Source organism: Danio aesculapii, chromosome 3, assembly GCF_903798145.1.
Source record: "Danio aesculapii chromosome 3, fDanAes4.1, whole genome shotgun sequence".
Taxonomy (NCBI): Eukaryota; Metazoa; Chordata; class Actinopteri; order Cypriniformes; family Danionidae; genus Danio; species Danio aesculapii.
The window spans coordinates 38,338,628-38,351,521 of record NC_079437.1 but is presented as its reverse complement, the minus strand read 5'-3'; the positions used below and the strand labels follow the sequence as shown (position 1 = coordinate 38,351,521).

General features: G+C 30.0%; 1 protein-coding gene across 1 annotated transcript in view; it reads left to right on the top strand.

Annotated features, from left to right (window-relative positions):
- Window positions 1-7,299: 7,299 nt before the first annotated feature.
- axin1 (axin 1) overlaps window positions 7,300-12,894 on the top strand; it is an 86,022-nt gene continuing 80,427 nt past the window's right edge. The window contains exon 1 of the mRNA XM_056453937.1: window positions 7,300-7,362. The gene's annotated coding sequence lies outside the window, so the exon portion shown is untranslated. The remainder of the gene's footprint in view (window positions 7,363-12,894) is intronic.

The following is a 12,894-nucleotide window of genomic DNA, read 5'->3' as shown; positions in this document are numbered from 1 at the left end:
TGAGGTGTATTCAATTATGCTGAGCACTGTATATAAATATATATCTAACTGTCGTGACATTTCTGAAATATGTGCTGTGTAATATCGGGCTTCTTTGAGCACTTTACAGAGTTCTTCTTTACATTTAGAGTGTCTTATCTTTCTTTTTCTGTTCAGGTGATCTCATACAGCCTCTATAATATTCAGGTCTGGACCCTATGGAGGCCACTTCATGACTGTCTGTGTTTTATCAGTTTTCACTGCAATAAGCAGATCATCATCATGCTGAAAATGAAAACTATTACCTCTGAAATCTTTGCCGGATGGATTGACATAATGGATTAAAACCCTTACACTTGCTCACAATTCCATCAATTCAGACAATATTTCCCCCTGTTTAATTTTTTCCTAAATTTCTGTTTAAGATTTTTTCAACACATTTCTAAACATTTAATAACTCATCTCTAATAACTGATTTATTTTATCTTTGCCATGATGACAGTAAATAATATTTTACTAAATAATGTTCAAGACACTTCTATACAGCTTAAAGTGACATTTAAAGGCTTAACTAGGTTAATTAGGTTAACTAGGCAGGTTAGGGTAATTAGGCAAGTTATTGTATAACGATGGTTGTTCTGTAGACAATAGAAAAAAATTTACTTAAAGTGGCTAATAATTTTGACCTTAATATGGCTTTTTAACAAAAACTGCTTTTATTCTAGCTGAAATAAAACAAATAAGACTTTCTCCAGAAGAAAAAATATTATCAGACATACTGTGAAAACTTCCTTGCTCTGTTAAACATCATTTGGGAAATATTTAAAAAATAAAATGGGGGCTAATAATTCTGACTTCAACTATATATATATATACTTTACATTTTGCTTTAAAAAACCATTCAATTTGATTTAAGCATGGATAGAACTGTTCTAAAAAAGTGCTGTCAAATTATTCTAGAGGTTTCCTTTGGGACTATGAAGAAGAACAAGCATAGAACAATCTGACTTTCACCCATGTAACTCTGACCTCTGCTTACAGTTTCCCCAAAATTACTGACAATGATTCCTGCTGGCCTCCGACTGTAAAAGTTCCAAAGGCAAGAATAATCTGGCTCTGAGCAATTACTAAATACTCTCCTAATCTGTAGGATCTCTCCAAACCGCTTCCAAACACCTCTATTTCATGCTGTTTACCTCTTGATTGTTTCCAAGTGGCCGCTCAGAGGTTGTGCACTGTGTTGGTATGCGCTCATGGCCATGTGTTGGCTCGTGGTGGGGGGCCCAGTAATCAAAGCCAGGCCTCAGGAAGGGCAAGGATAGATCTGAGTTTGCAGCTGCTGATGCCATCTGATTTGAGCCCAGTATTCACTAGCCCTATACGCAGGGAAATATGTCCTTTGACAGGAAATTATTCGAACTGCAGCGGTAGACACAAATGAAGTTTCCTGAGTAAAAGTACAGACGTTAAAGTTTTAAATACTTCTATTTAATCCTTTTTTAATCCGTTTTAATCTTATTTCATTTTTGGTGTATTTTTTAGTATTAAATGTAAAAAAGAAGAAAGAAACTATGCGAAATAAACACAAACCATCCTTTTTTTACTACTCAAGGTTTTTAAAATAAACTTCAGGAATGGAATTTAGTCAAATTTGTTTAACCAAGCTCAGTAAAAGTAAGGCTGTTGAGTCTTTTTACTAGTAATTTGTAGGTACTTTTCCTAAAAGAACATTTGACTCTTTCTTTGTAAGTTTTAGTCAATAAAATGACAAATATATAAGTAAACAAGCAGTAGATTCTTGTTAAAATCTAGTAGATTTCTTGTTAAAATCAATCTATATTTAGTTCTAACCAGTGTTCTGGTTGATGAATCTTTTTATATTCTTAGCAAAACTTATCTTACACAGATAACTAATGCTAATGATCAATGCTAATTCAAGTGCGCAAACAAATGAAAATAACTGTACCATACAACCTATAAAACATTAAAAATAATATAGTATATAAAAATGTAAATATAAATCATACAAATCCTTAAAATAGTAAAAAAGGGCATATAAAAAATATTTTAAAATGTTAATAATTGATGACACACACAACAATTATAAAGCAAAATATAGCACAGCATAAAAACAGATTCACAATGTGTTTGAACGCTATGCACACGTACTCATATGTAAAAACAAAACAGTATGATGTGGCTCTTGTGGAAAAAGCTAATAAAAATGCTAGTCACAGGGGAAATTATTCTCCTCTCTGCCATGTTCATCAAAATGATTTCCCAATAGTAATGAGATAAATCGGTCCAGCAGAGAATAGATATGGAGCCAGTTCCGTCTCAAATATGATACATTCACAAAATAAAAATCATACATGCGCAGCACAATTCACGTTTACAAAATCTGATTCATAAAATTCAAAACACAATTCACTAATTCACTAAACACAATTAATAAATTCAAAACAGTTTATAAATACACAAAACATTTAGTAAATTATAAACAATTCATAAATACACAAAACACAATTTACAAATACACAAAAACACAACTCGTAAATTAAAAGAATTCATAAATACACAAAAACACAACTCGTAAATACACAAAAACACAACTCGTAAATTAAAAGAATTCATAAATACACAAAAACACAACTCGTAAACTAAAAGAATTCATAAATACACAAAAACACAACTCGTAATACACAAAAACACAACTCGTAAATTAAAAGAATTCATAAATACACAAAAACACAACTCGTAAATTAAAAGAATTCATAAATACACAAAAACACAACTCGTAAATTAAAAGAATTCATAAATACACAAAAACACAACTCGTAAATACACAAAAACACAACTCGTAAATTAAAAGAATTCATAAATACACAAAAACACAACTCGTAAATTAAAAGAATTCATAAATACACAAAAACACAACTCGTAAATTAAAAGAATTCATAAATACACAAAAACACAACTCGTAAATTAAAAGAATTCATAAATACACAAAAACACAACTCGTAAATACACAAAAACACAACTCGTAAATTAAAAGAATTCACAAATACACAAAAACACAACTCGTAAATTAAAAGAATTCATAAATACACAAAAACACAACTCGTAAATTAAAAGAATTCATAAATACACAAAAACACAACTCGTAAATTAAAAGAATTCATAAATACACAAAAACACAACTCGTAAATACACAAAAACACAACTCGTAAATTAAAAGAATTCACAAATACACAAAACACAACTCGTAAATTAAAAGAATTCATAAATACACAAAAACACAACTCGTAAATTAAAAGAATTCATAAATACACAAAAACACAACTCGTAAATTAAAAGAATTCACAAATACACAAAAACACAACTCGTAAATACACAAAAACACAACTCGTAAATTAAAAGAATTCATAAATACACAAAAACACAACTCGTAAACTAAAAGAATTCATAAATACACAAAAACACAACTCGTAAATACACAAAAACACAACTCGTAAATTAAAAGAATTCATAAATACACAAAAACACAACTCGTAAACTAAAAGAATTCATAAATACACAAAAACACAACTCGTAAATACACAAAACACAACTCGTAAACTAAAAGAATTCATAAATACACAAAAACACAACTCGTAAATACACAAAAACACAACTCGTAAATACACAAAAACACAACTCGTAAATACACAAAACACAACTCGTAAATTAAAAGAATTCATAAATACATAAAAACACAACTCGTAAATACACAAAAACACAACTCGTAAACTAAAAGAATTCATAAATACACAAAAACACAACTCGTAAATACACAAAACACAACTCGTAAACTAAAAGAATTCATAAATACACAAAAACACAACTCGTAAATACACAAAAACACAACTCGTAAATACACAAAAACACAACTCGTAAATACACAAAACACAACTCGTAAATTAAAAGAATTCATAAATACATAAAAACACAACTCGTAAATACACAAAAACACAACTCGTAAACTAAAAGAATTCATAAATACACAAAAACACAACTCGTAAATACACAAAAACACAACTCGTAAATACACAAAACACAACTCGTAAATTAAAAGAATTCATAAATACATAAAAACACAACTCGTAAATACACAAAAACACAACTCGTAAATTAAAAGAATTCATAAATACACAAAAACTCAACTCGTAAATACACAAAAACACAACTCGTAAATTAAAAGAATTCATAAATACACAAAAACACAACTCGTAAATTCAAAACACAATGATCAATCCAATTCGTAACTACATAAGAATAATTTGTAAATTTAGAACACAATTCAGAACTACATCAATCCAATTTCTAACAACACAAACCAAATTTTGTAAATTTAAAATACAATTCACAAATACACAAAACACAACTCATAATTCAAAACACAAATATACAAAACACAACTCATAATTCAAAACACAATTCACAAAACACAATTCTTAAATTCAAAACACAATTCATAAATACTTGAAACGCTATTCGTAAATTCACTCATTTTCTTTCAGATTAGTCCCTTTATTAATCCAGGGTCGCCACAGCGAAATGAACCGCCAATTTACCCAGCATATGTTTTACGCAGCAGATGCCCTTCCAGCCGCAACCTAACACTGGGAAACACCCATACACACTCTTTCACACTCTTTCTTTTCGGTTTAATCTCTTTGTTAATCAGGGGTCGCCACAGCGGAAGAAAACGCCGACCAATCAAGCATATACAGCTTATACAGCGGATGCCCTTCCAGCTGCAACCTACCACTGGGAAACACCCATACACTCTCATTCACACACATACACTATGAACAATTTTATCTTACCCCATTCACCTATAGAGCATGTCTTTGGACTGTGGGGGAAACCAGAGCACCAGGAGGAGAACGTGCAAACTCTACATAGAAATGCCAACTGACCCAGCCGAGACTCGAACCAGCAACCTTCTTGCTGTGAAGCAATCATGCTACCCACTGCGCCACTGTGACGCCTGTTATTTGTAAACTCAAAACACAATTTGTAAATACACAAAACACAACTCGTAAATCAAAACAATTGATAAATGCACAAAAACACAACTCGTAACTTCAAAACACGATTCACAAGTACATCAATCCAATTTGTAACTACACAGACCCAATTCGTAAATTTAAAATACAATTCACAAATACACAAAAAAACAATTCATAAATACACAAAACACAACACGTATATTTAAAACACAATTCATAAATACACAAAAACACAACACGTATATTTAAAACACAATTCATAAATACACAAAAACACAACACGTATATTTAAAACACAATTCATAAATACACAAAACACAACACGTATATTTAAAACACAATTCATAAATACACAAAAACACAACACGTATATTTAAAACACAATTCATAAATACACGAAACACAACACGTATATTTAAAACACAATTCATAAATACACAAAACACAACACGTATATTTAAAACACAATTCATAAATACACAAAACACAACACGTATATTTAAAACACAATTCATAAATACACAAAAACACAACACGTATATTTAAAACACAATTCATAAATACACAAAAACACAACACGTATATTTAAAACACAATTCATAAATAAATAAATCCAATTCATAACTACACAAAACACGATTCGTAAATTAAACCAATTCATAAACACACAAAACACAACACGTATATTTAAAACACAATTCATAACTACACAAAACACGATTCGTAAATTCTAAACACAATTTATAAATATAACCCCCAATCAGAAAAGGATGAAAAAAGTATGGAAAACACAAATAAAAATTTTTACTTTGACTTGTGTGTATGAACTGTGTTCAGAATTTACAAAAGGATGTATATTTACAAATGAAAGATGTTGACCAAACAAAACATGAAATGTTTTCAAAAGTCAAAGTAAATTTGGAAATCACTACTTTCTTTTTTTATTTGTGTTTTCCATATTGTTCCGACTTTTTCTGATTTGGGGTTGTACACAAATCCAATTCAGTTGGTGAAATGTTTATGATTTTTACTTGTGAATTCACAAATTATGTTTTTAAATTACGAACTGGATTTTGTGCATTTAGGAAATTTATTTTATAAATGTATTATTTTTGAGACTGATCTGGGTCCATAATATGGGAGTCTACAACACCTTTATATGCATTATATGTTGATTTTGGTGGTTAATAAGGTCTCTCCATAGGCGTAATGTATTTTATACTGAAAAATCTCCTTATATAATGGCCTTACCCTAACCTTACCCCTACACAAAACTCTCACAGGATGTTTTTTTTTTTTTTTAATGTCAAAAGACCATTTTAAGTACGATTTAAAGTGTTTTGAATTATGCTAATTAAATTGCATGTCCTCATAGACCACATCAAAATTGTAATACTTAGGTCATATCCATGCTATTACACCCTCATAAACCACCAAAACCAGCACAAAAACATGTTTTGTTTTAATACTTTTTGTAAATTGTTTTTTTTTTTTTTCACTGAATAAAACAGAGTAATATCTAAAACACTCTACATAAAAACCTGCTCAGTTTTGTGCCTGAAATCTGCAAATGTTCATGTATTGTCTTGTTCACTAAAAGTGCTACTGATGTGACCTCAAAAATAATAAACATAACTACAGCTTAAATAACGTTAACAACCTTGTTCTTATGCATCCATAAAGGCACAGTTCTCCCAAAATAAAAAATTCTGCCATTATTTACTTATCCTCAACTTGTTGCAAACCCATATGAGTTTCTTTCTTTTGTTGAACATAAAGGAAGATATTCTGAAGAATGTTTGGGGAGAAAAACAACCCTTTTTGGTTTTTTCCAACATTATTTAGAATATCTTTCTTTGTGTTCAACAGAAGAAAATATTATGAACCACTTGAGAGGGAAAAAATGATTAGGAAATCTTCATTTGTGGGTGAACTGTCCCTTTAATTTAAATAATATAAACAATAAGATAAATTGTCTCCATTCACTACGTTTCAGTCTCTACTGTAGTGCCGGTGTCATATCCAATAATCCAAGGTTAATAATACAATCCAACATTGTTTCAATAAAATAAAAACTGGACTGTTGGACGTTTCCAATGATTTGATATTAAAACTTTGTTCTTTGTTTCAGATTCGGATGGACACAGTCAGTAACCTGGAATGGACCAATTTTTTAAGGACAATCACCTTGGATTTGTTGAAAAAGCAGAGGATGCAGTTTTTACTGGGACTTGATATAGTCAATGGTATTGACATGGAACCTTCTGTCAGTGGAGGGAGAGTTGGGGGATGCCAGAAAACACAGGACAGATATTTACAACTTCCTCAGGTAAAGCAATTCACTTTTCGTTTTTTCTCAGTTCTTATCTTTCTTTCTGCCCAACAAAGTAGACTATGGTTTCAAATCTTACAGAGTGCGCATTTATAATTACGTTTGGCTAGATTGTAAGTACTTTTCGTGGCAATTAGAGTTATTTATTTAGAGTTACAAACACTACTGTTCAAAATTTTGTGGTTGGTACTTTTTTTGTTTGTTTTTTTATTTAACAAGGACACATTACAATGATCAAAAGTGACAATACTGACATTTATTTATATTAAGTTGTAGAATATTTCTCTGTTCTTTTAAACTTTCTTTGAGGCACTGCAAAAAAATCTTACCTTTCTTTTCTAACTTGAAGTTTTTGCCTCGTTTCAAGTTATTATAAAAATATTGAATTATTCTTAAATCAAGATGGCATTTTTAGACAAGAGCAAAATATTGCTGTATTTTCAGAAATAATTCATCAAAATGAAATGTGTTTTTACTTAAAACAAGCTAAATAATCTACCATTTGGGTAACACTGCAAAAAAAGCTTTGTTTCTAGTCCAAATATCTAAAGATTCTTAAATCAAGAAGCTTTTTGCAAGTAAAACATATTGTCTTGTTTTCAGAAATAATCTGCCAATATTAAGTGAGTTTTTCCTTTAAAAAAAGCTAAATAGCCTGCCAATGGGGTAACAAAAATAATATTGTTTTTCCTTTTGACATAAGATTATTTTGCTTGTTTTAAGTAAAAATTCACTTAACATTGATATGTTATTTCTTAAAATAAGACAATATGTTTTGCTTGTCTAGAAAATGCTTCTTGATTTAAGAATTTTTTGATATTTGGACAATAGAGAATAAATATAAGTAAGAAAAGTATTTTTTGCAGTCAAGAAACACTACTATATCAAAGTGTCTTACCCCATTGGCAGATTATTTTGCTTGTTTTAAGGAAAAACTCTGCTAATTTTGACTTAATATTTCTGAAAACAAGACCATATTTTTTTGTTTGCCTAGAAAATGCTTCTTGAGTTAAGAATATTAGATATTTGGACTAGAGACATGATGTAAGAAAGGCACTATTGCAGTGTGTAAATGAGTTAGTTGCTGCCTTAAATTTGTAAGTTGAATCAACCTAATTCTTCAAATCATTTTCTTACCTCAAACTGATGAAGTTTAACCTCATATAACTTTAAAATGAAATTTAAGTTGTTAACTTATTTTAAATTAAAGTAACTTAAAAACCAATGCCATCATGGTTTATTGATCAAAATCATTTTTAGAGTGTATTAATAAAAGAATAGTTAAAAAGGAAACAATTTGTAGAAATTTACAATACAGTTAAATTAATGTTATATATTGTATTGACCAACAAACATATAATGATCAATACATTTTTTACAGTATTTATTAATATTTTTATTATTTCTTATTCACATAAGTTAATGAAACTCTTCATTGCACTGTAAAACCCAACAGTAAACTTTATCAAATGAAATGAATGTAGTTACAGTAACTCAAAATTGACTAAAATTTAATTCTACTCACTTGAAAAGAATTTGGAAGGTAATGAGTAAATTAAATACCTCATTACTTCAACTTAAATAGAGTAAGTTCACAGCACTCACATGGATTACAACGGTTTGAGTTGCATTATTTTGTTGACATTGACATTTACTGGGTTTTACTGTGCTCAAATTGCCTCATTTCCTCAAATGTATCAAGTTCACAGTACTCATTAGGTATAGTTTTTGAACTTAAATGGTTTGTAGCAAGCTGTTTCCTCAAACGGTTTGAGTTGCCTTAACTTATTGGGTTTTACAGTACTCAGTTGGTTTGAGATCTCTTCATTTATTGGGTTTTACTGTGCTCAAATTGCCTCATTTACTCAAATGTATCAAGTTCACAGTACTCATTAGGTATAGTTTTTGAACTTAAATGGTTTGTTGCAATCGGTTTCCACAAACAGTCTGAGTTACCTTAACTTGTTGGGTTTCACAGTGTGTTAATTCAAAGCACAACTTTTTATAATGCATTAGTTAAATGCTGTACAAGATTGTTCACACTTAGTTCACATTAGTAAATACATTAAATTGCATTAACTAATCAACCATTATTTTAAAGTGTTACTCAAATGCTGAAACAATATGATGAGCAATGAATAGTAAGGATGTTAGAAATGCAGATTTGACATTGTAGTAATAGTTTATACTCTAAAAAGTATTCATATTAAAAATACATGAAGAGTTCAGACCAAAAACCTCTGAGTGTAATCTGAAATTTTCTTCTAAAAGGAGCGTTTTTCTCAACCTCCTATAGTTATGTTCAGTTATTTCACATTAAAGGCAATAAATATAACCTATTCTTTGTCATAAAAGTAAAATTACTGAACCTACATATGAACTTGAGAAAAATGCTCATTTATAAGAACATTTCAGAGGTTTTTGCATCTCAACTCTTGATATATGTTTAAAAAGAAAAATTACAAAAATATTGTTGACTCCAAACATCCAAACAATAGTGTATATAAACCTAAATTATATATAAATTGTATATAAAATTTAATAAAATAAAAGCATTTTTGACAAGGTCATCAACATTTCTTTGCACATTTTTGTTAACTCTGGCTTGGCAAACCTTGACAAGCGTTCCTTTAATGTTTCTTTTGTGAACTTTAAGGTGTGTCAAATACCAAGATGAATGCTTAACTACACCCAGTCTTGATTTCCCATGAGCAATTTGTAATATGTCATTAAATTCACGGCTCCACACAAACTGCTCTTTCATTTTCAGATGAGCTAATCAAATAAAGTCATAAAAAGGAGGAACAGGACCTCACATTCCAAAGGCCTTTGATCTTTTTGCAATGAATCCATGAGATTACATGCCTGATTATATCCAGGTGTTGAGTCATAACTTCAGAGGTTCAGAGCATACAAAGTAATATTCGTCTTTAAGGCCTGCTAATTTTTCTTTCTTTCTTTTTTTTTTTTTTTTACAAAGACAGCTCCTTTTAAAGACACAGTTCACCCAAAAATGCGTTTACTTTGCCTCCAAGTGCTTTCAAACCTTTATGAGTGTGTTTTTCTGTTGAACACAAAAGAAGATATTTTGAAAAATGTTGCAAAGCGATGACCATTAGCTCTGCTTCCATCCAAAAATGTGAATTAAATTTAGGAGCAAAACTGTATGATGTATACTCTCAGAAATAAAGGTACAAAATCTGTCACTAAGGTGGTACCATACAGGGGTGCGTTTCCCAAACAACGACATAACTCACGGCTGAACTACCATAGTACAAGGCATATTTTGGGAAAAGATGTAATGAGAAAAACCGTAGTTTTTCTGTCGCAGGTCCATTGTTTGAAATACGTTAGTTAAAACGTAAAACGCCAAGGGGTGCGTTTCCGAAAATCATGGTTAGCCAATTAAGGTCGCAAGTTTCTTCGTTACAAACATAGTTCGTTGATTTGCCGTTTCCCAAATCCGTCGTTCCAACAAACATTCACAAACTGCGTCGCAAACTTGTGTGTTTGCAACTACACCTCTAGAGCTGTAGTTAGAGTTCCTTACTGTGTTCTATTCCCAGTTATCCCCCTATTCCCTATTCATTTAGAACATTCTTACATTTAATCTTAGAATGATTTTTTAAAGCATTAAAGTCATCTCTCTTAGATGTAATTTGCTTTCAAAGTATTTTTACAGTTCAGTTTTTGCGATTTTCATGTTTACAGTTGCGCACCCTTCGTAGTTCACTTTGAAAACATTGATATCATTTTAAACACAGCCGTGGCTCATGATGAAAGCTAGGTGATCTATTATTTAAAAAAAACAGAATTTGTGTTACATCTCCAAAGCTTGTGAAAACAAAAAACATAGCATACGTCAATGCTTTTAAGTATCTGTACTGTATATGACATGGGCCTGTTGGTTAACACATTTCTGCAGTGGTTTGCATGTGTCAAATTGTAAAAGTAGACTTTAAAAATAAATAAATAAATAAATAAACAATATCCTACTTAGTAATAATAATAATAATAATAATAATCATCATCATCATCATCATCATCATCATTAATATTATTATTTAAAAAAATTCATTTCCTAATATACAATAAATATTTAATTTCATTTTTTTAATAAGTAGCCTCATTATTTATTTATTTATTTAATTATTTATTTATTTATATGATTTATATATGAGATTAGAATACGTGTTAGCTTTTGTAAGTGATTTTAAAATAGAATATGTAATGTTCTTAATAATATTTGTAAAGGAAATATTGGCCATTACATAAACTATATGTGCCATGTATACATATTTCAATTAATACGGAAAGCGAGTGCATGTTTTTAGCAAAACTAATATTAGATTTTATTTTAAATGTGTGTCTGTGTAAAACAGTATAATTTGCACAAAGAAATTATGGGGTTCTTCTCTAAAGAAGTTGTTACTCCACCCCATTTAGAGCTATTTATTTAAAAATGAACAAAAATCCTACTTAATAATAACAATAATAATAATAATAATAATAATAATAATAATAATAATAATAATAATAATAATAATAATAATAATAATAATATTGTTATTATTATTATTATTATTATTATTATTATTATTGTTGTTAAGTAGGATATTGTTTATTTATTTTTATTAAAAAAAAATTAAGTGTACCTTTACAATTTGACACATTCAAACCACTGCAGAAATCTTCTAACCAACAAGCCCATGTCATACAGATACATTTCTTAATAAATAACCTACTATAAATTAAAAGTATTAACGTTTGCTATATATATTTTTGTTTACACAAGCTTTGAAGACGTAACTTAAATAATAGGTCACCTATAGACCATCTGAATGTGGTCATGTCATTGGCCCATGAACATTTCCTGCTTGTTATCAAACTATTTCATCACTGTAACAAGAGGCAATTCAACCATAACCTATATTAAAACAGCTGTCACAATTTATTTATCAATATGTGGCCATTGTTATTATTTACATCCCTCAAAATGGTCTATAGCTTTCGCCATAAGCCACGGCTGTGATCAAAATGGCATAAATGTTTTCAAAGTGCACTACGAAGGGAACGCAATTGTCAATAGGAAGATCGCTAAAACTGAACTGTAAAAATACTTTAAAAAAGAATGACACCTAAGAGAGATGACTTTAATGCTTTTTTAAATCATTCCAAGTTTAAATGTTGGAAGGTTCGAAATGAATAGGACATAGGGGATAACTGGGAATAAAACACAACCAGGAACTATGCTTCTAACTACAGCTCAAGAGGTGTAGTTACAAGCGTACAAGTTTGCAATGCAGTTGGGAAACGCCAAATCAACGAACTATGTTTGTGATGATGGAACTAGTGACCTTAGTTGGTTAACGATGGTTTTCGGAAACACACCCCAGGTGGACATTAGTACTTTTAGGGTACACAGTTGTACTTTTAAATTACCGTGAGGTAGACATTTGTAATTTTTTAATTAATATGTACCTTTAAGGACCTGTTAGGAACAAAAATGCACCTTTTGAAAAGGTCCTG